Raw genomic sequence first — 18,344 nt, forward strand, 5'->3', positions numbered from 1 at the left:
TGGCTTCTGACGATAGCTGCAAGAGGGGCCATGTATACTTTGAACAGTTTGGAAGTCAGTGAGGATCCTGAGGGGACTTCTCAGTTGACTCCTGTGGGTCTGGATGTGTAGGGCGGGAGTCTGAACCTCTGGGTCCTCCCGGAGATGAAGAAGTGGATCCATTCCAGGGCTCTTCCACGGATTCCTATGTTGTGGAGTCTGGTGCATAGAGTGCTGTGGGATACCATGTCGAAGGCTGCTGAGAGGTTGAGGAGTATCAGCACTGTGGTGTGGCCGCGGTGTAGGAGTAATCGGATGTCATCGGTGGCTTCCAGGAGGGCTACCTCCATGCTGTGGTTGCTGCGGAAACCTGACTGGGAACTGTCCAGGGAGTTGTTGGCCTTGATGAAATTCTGTAGTTGTGCGTTGGTTGTTTTCTCCAGTTCTTTGGCAGGGTAGGGTAGCAGTGAGATGAGCCAGATATTCTTTAGTTCTAATGGGTCGGCCGAAGGTTTCTTCATGAGAGGGCGTATTTCGGCGTGTTTCCAGTCTTCGGGGAAGGTGCCAGTGTTAATGGAGCAGTTCATTGTGTTTCGGAGCTCAGGGCGATGGACGAGCTGGCTCTGATGTACATGTGATGTTGTCAGTGGTCCGTGGGGGCTCCAGAGTGGGTGCTGTTCATGATGCTGATTGTTTCCTTTGTGGTGTGTGTGGACCAGCTGTGGATGGTCTGTGTGGGTTCTGCGTGGGTTCTGGGGGGGTGGGTAGGTCGCAGGTGCTGGTGCCAGGATTTTCCATGAGGAAGCTGTTGTAGATGTCCTGGATCTTGCAGTGGAAAAAGGTGGTGAGTTTGTCGAAGAGGTCCTGTGACGGGGGATGCTGGTGGCTTCGGTGGGGGGATTCATGAACTTGTTGATAACAGACAAGAGTTCCTTAGAGTTGTGTGTGGAGGAGTTGATGTGATCCTGAAGTGCTCTCCTTCCTTGCATTCTTGATGTTTCGGCGGTGGGGGGTGGTTGCGGCTCTGAAGAAGGCGAGGTCTTCGCTGGTTTGGCTGTTCCTCCATTTTTTCTCTAAACGTCTGCGGATACGCTTTGATTCTTGGAGTTTGGTGGTTAACCAGCTGGCTCTTTTAGGTATGGGTTTGGCTGATGTAAGCCGAAGGGGGTCTAGAGTGTCAGCGTATTCTGTGATCCATGTGTTGAGATTGCACGCTGCTGTGTTGGCATCATCGGAGGGAGGAGGGAGGGATTTGGCGAGAGATGAGGTGAGTTGCTCACTGGTGATTTTGTTCCATTTCCAGTGGGGGACGCGGGGGGTGTGGGTGTGGAGGCTAGGTTCGGTGATTGTGAAGTGTATGCAACGGTGGTCGGTCCAGCCTGGGGAGAAGATGGTCTCGATGGTGATCTGATTGCTTTAAGTGAAGATGGGGTCCAGTGTTTGTCCTGCGATGTATGTGGGTGCGAAGACCAGCTGTCTGAGGGTGGCGAGGCTGTCGAGGAGAGTGGTGGTGTTTGGGTCAGCGCGGTCCATGAGGTGAAAATTCATGTCGCTGTGGAGTAGGTAGTCGTCTAATGCCACGGCCTGGGGGGTAGCAATGTCTACAATGTTGTCTATGAATGCTGGGCTGGGTCCGGGTGGCCTGTACACCAGGGTGCTGAGGGTGGAGGAGTTGTGCTTGAAGTGGACCAGGAAACGAAGTTGTTCTATGGTGGTGCACTGTTCTTCTGGGACGTCCTTGACATGTAGTGAGGACTTGTGTACCATTGCGAGTACTCCTACCGGGTGGGTGTGGGTGGGCCGGATACTCCTTAGGATGCTGTATCTGTCGAGAATGGTGATGTCTGGTCAAGAGGTGGGGTTTGTGCAGGTCTCGGTAAGGAAGGCGATGTCCAGTCAGGCGGTCTCGATCAGAATCCAGAGTTCGGTGGGGTGTTTGTGGAGGGAGCGGATGTTCAGGAACTGGCAGTTGAAGGGGTTGTGGCGGATGTTGGTATCTCTGTGTGCGGAGAGTACCTTCAGCTTGTTGAGGCTGGCGCTGAAGTTGCAGTTCCTGCAGATGAAAGGTCCGTAGGTGTCCTTGAGATGATGATGCAGCAGTTGCTGAGACGTCCAGTGTTGAGGGGGAGGAGGGTCTCGGCGTCGTAGTGGAGGCTGGCCAGGGGGTGGTTTCATGGAGATCCAGGGTTCCTGATGCTGGGCCTGTTCCCGGTGCAGACAGACTTGCCTATGGTGCACCAGCGGCGTTCCCGCTGCGCGCGGACGCCATTAATAAGGGAAGGGGCGGATGGAGTGGACAGCTGGGAAGCGGGAGGGCGGTAAAGGTGCTTCGAGGGGGGCTGGGCTACAAGGGCCAGAGCAATGCAGGAGGGGGTAAAGGAAAAGGAAGAGAGATTGAAGAAAAGGAAAAACTAGTGAAAAAAGGAAGAAAAAGCAAGAGTGAAAAGAGAGATAGAGAGAAAAATACTTACTTGTGATGGCCACTAGACCACCAGGGATGAGGCTCAGGGACGAGCCTGCGGTGGAGGAGGGCCTCGAACTGAGAGTCGAGAGCCTCTCAGTTCATCCCAGGCAAAAGTCAGAGGCAGCAGCAGCACCCAGAGGACCTGGGGAGGGCAGCCGACGCTGACCAGGAGGTCAGTGCAGTTGCCCTCTCACAGCGCTGCGGCCACCATTAAGAAGGGAAGAGTGGTGGGTGGAGCAGTCAGCTGGGAGGCGGGAGGGTGGAAAAGGTGCTTTGCAGGGAGGAGAGGGGGCAGGGCCTCAAGGTCCGGAGCAGTGCAGGAGGGGGTCAGAGGAAAAGGAAGACAGATTGAAGAAAAGGAAAAAGAGTGAAAAAAGGCAGAAAAAGCAAGAGAGACAGAGAGAAAAATGCTTGTGATGGCCACCAGACCACCAGGAATGAGGCGCAGGGACAAGCCTGTGGGTGGAGGAGGGATTCGAGTCTGGAAGCTCTCAGTTCATCACAGGCAGAAGTCAGAGGCAGCAGCCAGAGGAGCTGGGGAGGGCAGCAGACGCTGACCAGGAGGTCAGTTCAGTTGACCTCTCACAGCGCTGCGGCCTCCATTAAGAAGGAGAGGGGGCGGGTGGTGTGGTCAGCTGGGAGGCAGAAAAGGTGCTTTGCGGTGGGGAGGGGGGTGGCGCTGCAGGCGCTGGAGCGGCATGGGAGATGGGTGAAGGAAAAGGAAGAGAGAATGAAGAAAAGGATAAACGAGTGAAAAAATGTCAGAAAAAGCAAGAGTGAAAAGAAAGACAGAGAAAAATACTTACTTGTGATGGCGACTAGACCACCAGGGATGAGGCACAGGGGCGAGCCTGTGGGTGGAGGAGGGCCTCGAACTGAGAGTTGGGAGGCTCTCAGTTCGTCCCAGGCAGAAGGCAGAGGCACCAGCAGCCAGAGGAGCTGGGGAGGGCAGCAGATGCTGACCAGGAGGTCAGTGCAGTTGCCTTTTCACAGTGCTGCAGCCGGCATTAAGAAGGGGTGGGGGTGGAGTGGTCAGCTGGGAGTTGGAAGGGCGGTAGAGGTGCTTCGCAGAGGGGTGGGAGTAGGGCCGGAGCGGCGCTGGATGGGGCAAAGGAAAAGGAAGAGAGATTGAAGAAAAGGAAAAAAGAGTGAAAAAAAGGCAGAAAAAGCAAGAGTGAAAAGAGAGACAGAGAGAAAAATACTTACTTGTGATGGCCACCAGACCACCAGGGATGAGGCGCAGGGGTAAGCCTGCAGGTGGAGGAGGGCCTCGAACTGAGTCAGGAGGCTCTTAGTTTGTCCCAGGCAGAAGGCAGAGGCAGCAGCAGCAGTAGCAGATGCTGACCAGGAGGTCACTGCACCAGGGATGGGCCTGCCCAAGCCCACTGAAAAAGGAGAGTGCCCAGATAACTGAAGCCAAATCACTTGGGGACTGCCTTTGAATTCTAGTGTGCATGCCTCTGGCAGTAATGTCAGCGAGGGGTGGACCTGAGACCCTAGGATCTGATGTAACAAGTGACTCCTCTAGGACGTCATTCTGGATTGTCCCGATATGATGTGCAGGAGTGTTGGAACAGGGGTGGAGAGGTGATGTGGCACCCCAAGATTAGTTAGGAGTGCCTATATTCTGGAACCTTGCTTTCCCCTTTATAAACTCTTGCATAAGGGGAAACCCCTCTCTTCTTGCCTGCAAACTTTCTACCTGCTTTGCTGCTGGATCCTGGGACTGCCATGGAGTAATGAAAGGAAGAATCCCCTGTCCCTCACTTAGGACCGAGGACTCTGTTCAGTTCACTCCAGGACCAGTACCAGGAGTAAAATGAGTCAAATCAGAACAACGGGGCCTGAGTTATGGCATCTTATAGTTTGGTGACCTTTGACCTGATTTTCCTCTGACGCGTGTGTGGCTCCGCTGCCATTTCATCAATCTGCCCTGGGGTGGATTAGTGCCCAGGGGACAGCGCAAGAAACTGCACTAATGTTGGGGGGGAGGATGTGCGTGCAGCCCCCTCCCTGTGTTCCCATCCCCTGGGTGTATTTATGAAAGAGAGGGCTGGGTCCCCATCTCCGGACACCCACCACTGAATAATGTGGGGAAGCACTGTTGCACTTTCCCGTCAGCAGCTGGAGAGGCCCAGGACCCCATCCCAAGTCCCCGGCATATGGCAAACTAGCTACCCCTGCATACATCTGCTTGCAGGAGCGGGCAGACACAAAGAAGGATTGCCGAATCCCAGGGCCACACGCAGAAGGCCGTGTAGGGATCCGGCGAGGGCAGCTGGGGTTGGGCTCCCTGTGCTGCTCTCCAACATCTTCCAGTTCTGTGAGAGTCAAGTGCTACAATGGGATGTTTGGTTCCCATTGAGGAACTATTACTTGTACTGGCCACACAACTAATAGCTCAATTTCCAAGAAGCTCCAATTACACAGACAATTACATAACATCTCTAAACATTACTGCAGACATTCATAGTTTCACGATGGAGTCTCACCTGCATTCTGTATTTGCAGACGTGACTCAATGCTAAACTGGGTTGTTAATTCACAACCATTGTATGCTGCTTTGCAAATTATTGTTTTTGGCATCTTCCTGGAATTAGTAAATTCTTAATCCTTTCTTGCTGTTTGATCTCCTCTTGCCAATGATTAGTTTTGCAAAATGTTAAACCTTTTCTGAAACAAAAGATTCCTGAAGAAACAAGTGTCCTGAAGATTTGTTCGAATTAAGATTTTTCCAGTTAGGTTAGCATCATTAGATGCGCGTGCACACGTTAGGCTAGAATTTTGGAGTTTACTGTTTCATTTCCACAAGAGTGACTTTTATTCTTTTTGTATTCTAAAGAAGTATTCCTTCAGCTTTAATTCAGATGTGTGTCCTGCAGAGGCTTCCTTTTCCCAGCTGTGCTGCCATAGGAGCTTCCTCTTGCCAGCAGAGAGAAAGCCACGTGACACAACAGAGTTTAAATGGGGATGCACCTTAGATGGCTGGCGCATATTACATAATGTCTGAAATCTTGCTAAATACTGTGAGATTTCAGAAATCTAGTCATGTGCTATACCACGTTGTTGGGGCAGTACGCTGCCCCACTTACAAGCACTCCTCCAACATTAGCAAACTCAAACAAGTTAAGTGTACTGGACAAACCATAGACAATACAGAATGAACTAGGGCTCCACATGACACATGGCAGGTACTGAAAGCAAACAGAATGTGCAAGTAAAGTCCGATGAGACCAAGGATGTGACAAACAATGTTATCAGTTGATTGTTGTAGGTATCTTTGGCATAATGGTTCCCACCCATGCATAAGTACTAGACCAGATCTCACATTACTGTTGTCATTTTGTATAATAATTTTAGAATATAGTTATGTAATATTGTGGGCATTCTTGACATGATGCTGTACACCCAGGCAAAATGCTGACCCTTACTGGCAAATCATGGGTATTATTGTCATTATGGAGCTCATGCAAAGTATAATTCTGATCCTAGTGTTATTGCGTTTCTGGAAACCTTTGCACCAGTTGTGTGCCAGGGCAAGGCAGAGTAAAAGCAAGATTGTTCTGTTAACAGCACAGTAAATGTGAAATAGCTTACATCACTAAACATTACAATCCTCCTATTAATGGAAACATAGATGATTTCTTACGTTAATGCCTAACCACTCACCTAAAGTTTATTCTTTTCATTTTAATCTAACTGTGTCTTTGTATTGCATAATCTCATCTTTTTTCTTAGGCCCTCTTGTTCTAATCTTTTGATATTCGTGTTCATCAAGCATTTTACCAACCCTCAGCTCTATATCTGACTATCATTATTATAATGATCGACAACACGCAGGTAACTTTATTTTAAGGATTCATGGTTCGTTACAGGAGCCAATGTCGGCGAACCAAAGCCCCAAGCCGTTGACCACCTCCAATTGCAGCTGTGAAACCCTGTGCACCCTGCATTCCCTTATGATGTCGATCTACATTAAATCTATGCATCACACATCTTTCCCCTTATCAAAACAAAAAAACAAATACTTAATATTATTATTTTTTTCCTATAGGAAACAATACATAACAATATATACATACACAAAATTGTTTTTCAAAATTGAAGTACCATAACAACTACTTATTTACTTCCCATCACAAACTCATTGAAATGCCCTGGTAACTACCTTTCTCTCTGACTTTTTCGCTATTCTCATGATCCCTATACTCACTCCCATCAACACCACCAGAACACACCTCATCTGTTCGCACTATGGAATCGTCTCCCTATAAGTACCCATTAGCTTCATCTGGATCCTTCCACTCCTTTCCTTCGGGAATACTACATGCTTTAAACAAACTCACATGCTGCAAATTACGTATTATCCTATCTTCAAGTTGAACAGCACCATCCAAAACCTTCACAACCTTCATAGGACGTGACTATCTAGCATCCCCTTTATTTATCAATCCATGATTCCTCATGCGTACATACTGTCCAACCACCAACCTTGGCATTGATTTTCCATTGTTAACTCTCTTCAGCCCTTTACCTTGATACTCTTGCACCCGTTCTCTCACAAAACTGAAATCATTCTCATCCAAACCCCTTTATTTTCTGTTCCTTAACCACCAAGGAGTTAATTTAGAAGATGGTTTCCGACCCCTCAATAGCTCAAAAGGTGTTTTGCCAGTAACTGAATGTGGTGTAATCCTGTAAGATACCAACATACTTTGGATGGCCTCCTTCCAGGATAAATTAGATGCCAAGGCTAATTGTATGGCTTCTTTGACTACTTTGTTCAACCTTTCGACCTGACCATTTCCCTCAGGATGATACAATGATACCGTCACATAATTTACCCCACAGATCTTTTTAAAAAATGGCATCTTTTCAGAGGTAAGTTGCACTCCATTATCCGAAACAATAGTTTCTGGAATGCCTTCCCTCGCAAATACATCTTTTAAAAATTCAATAACTGTATCAGTAGTTATATTACCAACCATACGAATGTCCGGCCATTTGGAAAAATAATCAATTAGGACAATAGCATATGCTTCCTTAGCAGGTAAAGTAACGAACGGCCCCATAAAATCTATCACAACTTTATGCCACGGGCCATCTGGCAGTTCAACCATTTGTAATGGCACCACTAATGGTTTCACAGATTTTTCACTCAACATACATTTACTACATTCTTTTACCCAATTGTCCACCATACCATCCAGACCCGGCCGGCAAAAGATTTCTTTAATCTTCCTTCTAGTACTTGCTATGCCGCCATTGCCATTGTGCCCCAACCTGACGATAGTGCCACGCATACCATAGGGAGGCATAATTTTATCACCTCTTAATATAATATAATTTGACACTGACAATTCCTCTTTGAACCTCCAGTATGTGCTGCATTCACCCTGCAAACTCCATTCCGATGGCCACCCATTCAAAATAAAATCCCTTACTTTCAACAAAATCCATTTCCTTCATCCACACACATATCCCACCATCCATACTCCCGTTTTGCAGAACCATCACATCATCATGAGTGAACGCAACATCACACTCACCATCGTCAACCTCTTCAACACTTCCAGGAGATAGTGGTAAACGAGATAAGCCATCTGCCACACAATTCCTCTTTCCCGGAAGATGCAAAACCTCAAAGTGATACATTTGTTATTTCGAAGCCAGCCTTGCTAACCTTGGAGTAAGGTTCCTTCCCCCTACCGAGCTCAAAATGTTAACCAGGGGCTTGTGATCCGTACAAATTTTAAATTTGCGCCCCCACATATACATTCTAAATCGCTGTAGGGCCCAAGTAGTAGCCAACAACTCTTTTTTAATTACAGAATAGTTCCTTTCTGCATGAGATAAAGTACGAGATGCATCTGCGACTACTCATGAGTTCCCTTTCTTTTGTTGCGACAATACTGCTCCAATGCCATATCCACAACCATCCACTGATATAGTACATTTAGCAGTTCCATCAAACGATCTTAGACAGAATGCATTCACAATTTCTTCCTTTATAGTTGCAAATTCCTTGGCATGTATTTGTTCCCAGCAAATTGTCGCATTTTTCCTCAGCAAGGCATGGAGGTTCTCCACTTTGGATGCAAAGTTTTCCACAAAACGAGAATAAAATTCTGCTAACCCTAGAAATGATAGCAATTGTTCCTTGCATTTAGGTTCTGGAGCTTCACGAATAGCCTCCACATGACTAATCTTAGGCCGAATACCATCCTTAGAGATAATATTGCCTAAATATTCACCTGGCTCTCACCAAATTTGCACTTTTGATCTTTAACAGTTAGTCCATAGTCTCTCAGAGCATACCACCTTTAAATTACTGTCATGCTCGATTCTATCTTTTCCATATACTAATATATCCTCTTGAAACACCTTTGCATCTTTTACATTTCAAATAATTTTGGATAACTCCCTTTGGAAAACTGCAGATGCACTAGCCAATCCAAATGGCATTCTTTTATACTGGAAAATTCCTTCTGGTGTAATAAACGCTGTACAATGTTTAGACTCAGGATTCAAATGTATTTGATTATATGCACTCTCCAAATCAATAGTTGAAAATACTTTACCATCTCCAAAGGAGGACATCAATTACTGCAAATTTGGCAATGGAAATGCGTCTACCCAAATTACATCATTGAGTACCCGTAGGTCAACACACAGCCTAAGGTCCCCACTAGACTTCACTGAAATTACAATCGGAGAAACCCAATCTGAGCATTCAGTGGGTTCAATAATATCCTTGTTACACAAATCCCGTAACATTTCCTTCAATTTCCCCTCTATAATTAAAGGGAACATTCCTCAACTTTTGTCTTACGGGAAAGGCATTCTCTTTTAATACAATTGTATGTTGGACATTTTTCATACTTCCCAATTGACTGCTAAAAACTGTTGGGAACATCTTCTTTAAGTCGGAGTACTAATCATTCTGCACTTTATCCATACTCACAGTATACACTGGCGGACTGGCATTAGGGTCTACTTACGCCCCAATTCATATATGTGGGCCAAACTAAAATTGTCGTCCCATTTTCTGTCGACCACCTCCAACTGCCACCGCTGAACCATGCGCACCACGCATTCCCTTATGATGTAGATTGAATGTAGATCTAAATTCGATCTACGCATCACAATTATGTTATAAACAACCACTTCGCTAATCTTAATCATTGCTAGCATTGTGACACTCAGGGAAGCAAATGTGTTTTCATAGCAAGTTGTTTAGTTATTCGAAGCAGCATCTAATGTATTGCTATTTGCAGCTGTGTTCTAGCCAGTGTTCTGGTATGGTACGTTTGAGACACAATCCCCTGAACATAGGGTCTTTGAGCTACCAAGATTTCTAGCCTTTCTTTTCTAGGGTAGAGTTGCTGGCACAGTCATAGCAACTGAGACTTGGTGTGTCAGATATCCACAGTCGACAGGTGGTAGTTCTGAAGGCAGGCAGGTGGAGGGTCCAGGGTGAGGGAGCATTTTCATCCTTTGCAGGAATCAATGCCCGACGAGGTCAGTGGATGTTTGGACCCTGCAAAAGGGTGTGCAGAACCAAATAACAAAACTTACAATACTAACTAAATACATTACACAGTATGACCAGTGTGGGCACACAAGGAAAACTCTAGTCAGGAAGAAAGTTAAGGGGTTTATTACAAACTTAAGCTTAAAGTCATGTAGACAATTCTCAAGCCAAAGTTATAGAGATACAGTATCACCAAGGGCTGACCAAGGCAGCAAAATAAATTCCAGTGGACTAACAGTAAAAGAACTAGGCATTCAACAAAGGCAATACAAAACATCCATAAAATTATCTGGTGAATAGAAAACAAGCACAGTTTTAATAAGCATTAAGGCATGTCAATTCATCAAGGTTCAGCTAGTTTGGGCAAGGGAAAACCCTACAGATTAACCAATCAGATTAACAAAATACTCTAACTCTCATTTTTATTGAGACAGCTCGAAATATCAGATGTTGATCAGGGTAAGCTCTTCTCAAGGACATTTTCTCACACAGACACGGCTCTCAGCAAGCGGAAGGGGCGGGTGGCGCGTGGGGAGAATTTAGGAAAATAAAAATTAAATACATTTTTTTTCAAAAATAACACTTACCTCCATCGCCGTGCCACTTTGCTCCATCCGCTCCTCATCTGGCTGCAAGCACAGGCTTCCAGCCTGCCCTGCGGTCAATCCTGACACTGCTCAAAGCAGCGTCATGATTGGCTGGGAGCCCTCAGCCAAGGCGCTCCCAGGCAGATTGGGAGCATGTGCATGCTCTCTCCAGCCCTGCAACTGTGTTGCTGGGTAAAGCCTACTGTGCATATGTGTGTTTGGCCAGCCCGAGATGGCCAGCCGAACATACATGCGCACAGAGCTCCCCCTTGGTAGTCGTCACAGCCTGTGGTCCTGCCCCTTTTACCAAAAAACAATCATAAATACAGCTTATAAGCACTTTTTTGGTAAAAGGTTTGCAGCTGCCACTGCTGGCGGGGAGACAACGCTAATCCACCCTAATGGAGGACTGCCCCTGCACACACTATGGGGGTCATTCTGACCCTGGCGGCCGGTGACCGCCAGGGTCACCGACCACGGGAGCACCGCCAACAGGCTGGCGGTGCTCCCGAGGGCATTCTGACCGCGGCGGTTCAGCCGCGGTCAGAAAGGGTAAACCGGCGGTCTCCCGCCGGTTTACCACTGCCCAACAGAATCCTCCATGGCTGCGGAGCGCGCTCCGCAGCCATGGGGATTCTGACACCCCCGGTGCCGCGGGGCCCCCGTAAGAGGGCCCCGCAAAGTATTTCAGTGTCTGCAAAGCAGACACTGAAATACGCGACGGGTGCAACTGCACCCGTCGCACCCCTGCAACTACGCCGGCTCAATTCTGAGCCGGCGTCCTCGTTGCAGGGGCATTTACTCTGGGCCGGCGGGCGCTCTTTTGGAGAGCGCCCGCCGGCCCAGAGGAAATGTCTGAATGGCCGCCGCGGTCTTCTGACCACGGTGCGGTCATTTGGCGGCGGTACCTTGGCGGACGGCCTCCGCCGTCCGCCAAGGTCATAATCAGGGCCTATGTGTAGAACAAAGACATCTATTACCAAGCTAGTCTTCTCATGGGAAGGGAGTCTGAAAGAAAGGTACATCTTAGCTCGATGACTTGACATTTTCTGTGCAGTCACGAACACAGGGCCTATAAGGCCTCACTCAGGCTAATGTGTGTGAATTAAAACAGCACATTAATACATTCAAGTAGAACTTTAATATGAAAACTGTAAATTTGACATTAATAAATCTTCATTAGTATTCATGTTACAGTAACGTTAAGATGAAATAACATTGTCAATATATTTCAGTTAGTGTGGCGCAAAACTGCATTTCTCTATTTTTGCATATGAATTTAAAACACGTATTATCAAAAATCTAATATCGTTTCAATGCAGGCTATTAGTTTAGGCTCTAAAATATACCATAATGACAAATTAATTCTTCAAACGTGTAATTTAATTACAATACCGCCTACATTGCAGTGATTAGTCTAATATGAATTCTCACTAAAATGGCTTCTCAGTGCATCACTCTACAGACAAACGATTAGTACTTTGGCGTAATGCATGAAGTGTCACGTATAGATGATCACTGTGACATGTAGCAACATTTCTGCTAGAAAAGTCCCAGAACATGAACGACGTTCCACGTGCAGGTGATGTTGTCTTTTCCATTTAACAGACACCTTGATGACCCACTTCATGTTCAATTAGAGTTTTAGCACCTTGTGGACCGGTGTTCAGGTGCTAAGCACTTTGTGAACCAACTGGCCACCCTTTGATGGAGAAGATTTGAATCCCTTGCTCAGTACCTGATTTTCCTTTGTTGTGCGATCACTCAATCATGTCCACTCAACTCAGCAGAGCCCATGCTTTACTTCTTTGCCTGTAGGCACTCGTGCACTTCTGTTTAGGTAGGGATTTATGGTGAGACTCATTGCCAGTGAAAACATCGTGGCACACCTCTTTAAATGTAACGACAACCAGTTGCTTATACTTCAAGGTGACGCTATATTTAATGGCTTGTAAGCTACTTGTGAACTGCTTCCTACTTTTTGTAAGATTATAAGCCAGATTAACATTTTACCAATTCTAGATATAGATGCTGAATAAAGTTTATTATACCTTATCTGCTGAAAGCACTTACTGAATCAGTTTTATAACTTCAGAAATCGCCAGCAGAAACTTAAGAGTAATCACTTGGGCCACCTGTAAACATGTGTAATCACGTGAAATAATACACTATCTATCAGAATCCAGCAGTGACTTGTTCATAACCAATTACAGTGCATCATAACACCCTTCGCAACATTCTCACCACAAAAAAATATTTACACAAGGAAATCAAAATAAGAATGCTGCGTTAATATAACGCAAGCACAAAGTAAGCAGTGACGCCTCAAGTGATGGATGGCATTTTATGAAAAGGTTCTATAGAAGGTTCTATAGAAGATCACAAAGTGCTCTGACACCTGAGCTGGTACTTAGTATTTCTGGTTGTGTTTTACATTATCCCGTAGAGCATTTCAGAATGAATAATGCTCTCAATAATTTAATGCATTTGTAAGGTATAAAAAACATCTGTGCAGCAGCTGTCATAGCAAAGAGAGAAAACCTGTTAGTACAACACACAAGGTACACATATTTCTTGTAGATGAGACGTGGACTTTACACTTGAATAAATGCACATTAATGTGCTATTTTGATTCACTTTTGCCTCTACTTATGCTTTTGCTATGTTTATTATGCATTGACATGGTTTTAATCAACTGTTCAGTAAATTTTGGCCATCTTCCCAAAAACATTTGTTTAGGCCCCACTTCAACAGATGGGTCCTGTTCAGCATAGGAAATGGGTTATCCTATAATACCATCTGTATCCGGTGCTGTACAGTTGTTCATATGTATTGCTGAGGGACTCTGCAGCGGAACCTTCATTCGTAGCTTGGCAAGAATCATTGAAGATTGGCTGGATGTACCTTCTCAGTTATGTAGCTTTTCAAACTTAGGGGCTGTTCCTTGAAATGCACTTACTGTTCCTGTGTGAGTGCGCTATATGAAGCGCCTGCATGTTATCCTACAGCTTGTCTGACTCCTGAAGCTAGCTTATTTATTCTGTCACTAAGGCCAGCTTGGTCTGATAAATAGAATATACCAGTGACTGTGTTAAAGCCTTCCCACAATGGGTTTTTCCTTTTTAAGCTTTAGCCTTAACCTCTCCCCTATGGTTGTGAATTATCTGTTTGTTCAGCAAGTTGTTGAGCTCCTGTTTCCACAAATTCTTCATATTCTTAGTAAAAAAGAGAAGACTAATCTCACGGGCACATACGAATTTGTAACATCAAAACAGATTTTAAATCAACAAGGTGTACAATTATTCCATATGTAGACCATTTGGGTTCATAAACCCTGGAGTTGTCCACACTTTGGAACTATCTGCATTTTAGGTTGTGTGCAGTGCGTCGCAATTTCAGCTGTAATTCCCTCACCTGTGCATTTCCACCACAAAGTGCTGTGTTTCAATTGATTGATACAAACCGCAAACTACATGAAATAAATGTTCATCATCATTTGTTTCAAGCAGAGAAGGAAAATTATCTCATATCTAAGTAAAGTGTTTTTCATACCCTTTCTATTCTTTCCTTATGTATTCTCGAGTGTCATTTAAAAATACCGGTACAGTGTGTACAATCAGGAAAATACATAGCTTTCTTTTCCACCGTATTTAAATGTAAACTCTATGTACACGTTCAGTGGCATCTTTCAAGTACTCTCTTCTGCTGTATCAGTTCTAAGTCATTATCTCATTTGCCAGGCTACTACATTATGCTAACATCATGGTTAGTAACACTGCAAGAACACGATTCACGACTGAGCACAGGGGTGAGCAAACTGGTCATTCTTTGTATGTTCCTTATAAATGTGAAGCCATAATTTCTGTCCTACTTCAGGGAAATGTACTTTATACACAGGAGGGGATAATTTTTCATAATGACATATAGCCCGGTGTTGGGAAATGGCCCTTGCCTTCCTCCTCCTCTTTTTCTGACCTCCTTTTTGTTGGCTTTAGGACTCTGGGATCTTTACCACTGCTAACCAGTGCTAAAGTGCATGTGCTCTCTCCCTTAAACATGATAACATTGGCTCATACCGAGGGGGGCGGAGCTTGTCAGTCTGCTAGATGGCCGCAAGTTTATTGAGCTCTGTCGGCTGCCGACAATCCTTAACGATCCTGTAGCCCCTGATAGCTTTGAAAACCTTGCCCCCAGGCCCTCCCTGACACTCACATTCCCAGGATTGAGTGGCTTGGTGGAGTCAGGGGGCCAGATTGCCAGACTGAGGGTGCGGGCTGCAAGGTGTGGTGCTGGTGGGCAGGCATGGCTTCTGCAGCCTGTGGGTGCCTTGGGACTGTTGACGCCTCGGGCCCGGGCGCTCTATTCCTGCGGCTGGGCTGCCATGGAGGTGGCGCCCGCCCACTGGGTAACCTGATGCCGGGGCCCCTTTGGAATGCCCGGGCCACTTGCGCCCCTGGCCACTGGGCCTAGGTGGGTCGTGACCCTCTGCACCCTGCGGAGTCACTCTGGCCCGGGGCACAGCAGAGGAGGCTGCGCGCTGCATATACAGGCCAATTGGGGATGCGTGACTGAAGTGAACTCATCTGAGATGCCTCAATGACTTGGGGGGGAGCTGTGGCGTCCCTCTTCCCCCTCCCCAAATATCGGCCCTGACACCCGATCCTGTGATGTGCTGATCTGGGGTTTTGCCACAGGGGCCTTCACTAGCTACCCCGGAGTGGACTGGGCTGGAAGGTGTACTGCAGCCTCATACAGAGACAGTAAGTGTACAAGCAAGCACTTTCAACATATGCTGCTAGATGTCTACATGCTAGAACATACATGCCAACAACAAGTCTCCTAACTCATCCTGACTTCTCCAGAGTGTTTAACCATGGGTGCTCCGGAATATTAAGAGTGGTGTAGGTGATACTGCTCTATGAACTAGCACAGCACATATAGTTAAATAGCTGGAACTTGAGGGGGGACACAAGAGCTGCCTGATTGTTTGATGTATAAGGACATACTGTCTGTGACTACACTTTACCACTTGATGGCCCCTCGAGTTGCAGCGTGCGACCAATGCCATGCGTAAAGCAGATAAGACCCAGGCCAAGGTCCATTTTGAGCAGCTCAAGTCACATAGAGCATGTGAAGAGCAACTTGATGACACAAGACTCGATGCAGGAGATCCTGACTCTAAAGCAGAGCCTGGTCTAAAACAGCCTCTCAAAGCAATTCAACATAGTCTTACCACAATTGATGGCAGAATAGACTGATTATCTTTTGGAATGGTTAGAATGATTGGGAGGCTTGATAAACATGTAGAGTGCCTCAACATGACTGAACTCTGGATCTTTGACATAGAGGATGATCGTGCCACCATATCTGCGACACAATCCACGATGGGCAAAACACTTACTGTCCTTCAGGCCAAAGTTGAAGAGCTAGAAGCCCAGTCCCTTAGGAACAATCTCCACGTGGTGGGTATCTCTGAGATGACATCAATCGTCGAAATGGAGAAATTAATTGAATAACTGCTTACCATGATATTGGGTCTCAAAGCTTTCTCCAACATGTTAATGGTTGAGTGAGCGCATTGATCATTGGCACCTGGGCCACCTCTGGGTGCTCCTCCTAGGCCGGTGATAGCTGAAATATGAAACTACAGGGATCGGGATGTGGCCTTGAGAAAATCACAGGAACTTAAGACATTACGCCATGAGGGATCACATATCTCTCTTTATCCTGGCTTTACTCAACAGGTCCAAGAGGCACGACGACTATTTCTCCGGGCGAAAAGACAACTTACAGATTTTGGTCTGGACTACCGAATGCTCTATCTGGCTGAGTTAGAAGCCATGGTGGATGGAAAGCCAACGTTTTTCAGATCACAAACAGCTCTCGCTATTCCTGAAATGCAGGGCTGCCACGAACAGCCAACAAGACTCATCTGACTCGATTCCTTGATGGGAGAGGAAAATGGGACTGGTTGTTCAACATTGCAGTCTGCTTCCACTGACCTCTTTTCCCTTACAGGTGGTTCTGTTTCAATGCCTTTTACTGACGGGGTGGGGGCGGGAGTTGCTCAACCACTGAACATATTTCCAGTTAGACTGAGAGGACACCACTGGTTAACTATTCGCGTACAGGTGAAATGTTCCGTGGGGACAACTCAGATGGAACACTTGCTAAAATACTTAGATTGTGGTATTGTGTGATTTCCATGCTCCCGCTTCTCACATCAATGTGGGTTGATAGGAGAGACTACTAGATCGGGGACTGCAACATCCATCAAGATGGACCCATCACCCTAGTACATAGAAGGGGCTTAATAGCATGACAGAAGGTGGCCTGATAGGAGCACTAAGGGACACGGCCTGGCAACATATGCCCTAATGTCTGCTCCACACTGCCGTAGGAAGGGTTTCCTCATAACGAGGATGGGTGGGATCGGGCGGGATTCTGTATGTAAAGACAGGCGGGTTGGGGGGCAGCCTGTCGTGGGTGGGTGGAAGGTACCAGTAAGTATGTTTGGTATTGTTATTGTTTTTGTAAGTGTTAACCGACAGTGGATGATAACTTGTACAGCACATCGCACACTACTTGTCATATGGCAGAGCATAATGCAGAGCCTGTTGGTCATGAGAGAACCGCTCTTCTGAAGCTATTGACGTGGAATGTCAGAGGGCTATATGATAATAGAAGGTACGGAAGGTGATGGCCTACTTAAGACGCCACCCACTGTATTGATCTGGCAATTTTACAAGAAACACATCTTGCCCTAGACAGTGCTGTCCTTACCACACGTAGACTTCAAGGTCAGTTTTTGGCAGCAGGTTTTACCTCCCACGCACGGGGTATTGATCTGGGTGATGAAGACCTTGGGGTGCACCTACGGGAACTAGCGAAGGAACCTGGTGGCAGATACATTGTAGCCCGTTGTACCAAGGGAGATCTTGCATTTTGTTGGTGGGACTTTACTGATCAAATTACGATGATCCTCACTTTTACCAGGGGTTGTCCGCAAAACTGGCTACATGGGAGGCCTCCCAGAAACATGGGTGGGGGATTTCAACTGTGTGTTAGATCCGACAGTGAATTGTTCGAGCGGTCCCCCCAGACGGCCCTCTGCTGCGGCTCGTGTGATAACTACTACAGCAGCAAGCACTGGCCTGGTTGATGTTTGGAGTCACAACTTTCCCACAAAGGGTGGTTACACTCACTATTCAGCAGTACATGACTTGCAAACACGCATTGGTTTCTGACTGGGGGTCAAGAGCCTCATATCCAGAGCACGTGTAGGCAGACCCTGACCTAGGATGTACTCAGACCATGCACCAGTGATCCTGACTCTGGAGGTGAGGAGTTGCTGTGTTACCCTATTCACGTGGCACTTCCCACCATACTAACTCCTAGACTTGGCCTTCCGAAAGGACCTTGCACAAGCCACAGAAGAATTTTCCCACACAAATGTAGGCTCAGTCACTAAATTTAGTACAGTGTGTATACATTCATGCAGTGGCAAAGCAAGCAGGAGTATTGAAGTCCTTGCAGGGGCGTTTGGCAAATCTAGAGCGGGAGATAGCACATTTGGAGGCGGAACACCTAACATCTGGGTATGGGTGGTTGCTTGGCTTCATTCAGGAGACGTATGCCTTGGCCCGCACATATGGGGAAGGGGATTGCCCTGGGGCTATGCTGGCGGCGCTTCTACGCCCCAACAGAATAAAAGCCAGAATTCTTGAAGTACAGAATGAGGGGGGCAGACTGCTGAGAGACCCAGTTGACGTTGCAAATC

The sequence above is a fragment of the Pleurodeles waltl genome, chromosome 2_1, assembly GCF_031143425.1.
Source record: "Pleurodeles waltl isolate 20211129_DDA chromosome 2_1, aPleWal1.hap1.20221129, whole genome shotgun sequence".
NCBI classification, from domain to species: Eukaryota; Metazoa; Chordata; class Amphibia; order Caudata; family Salamandridae; genus Pleurodeles; species Pleurodeles waltl.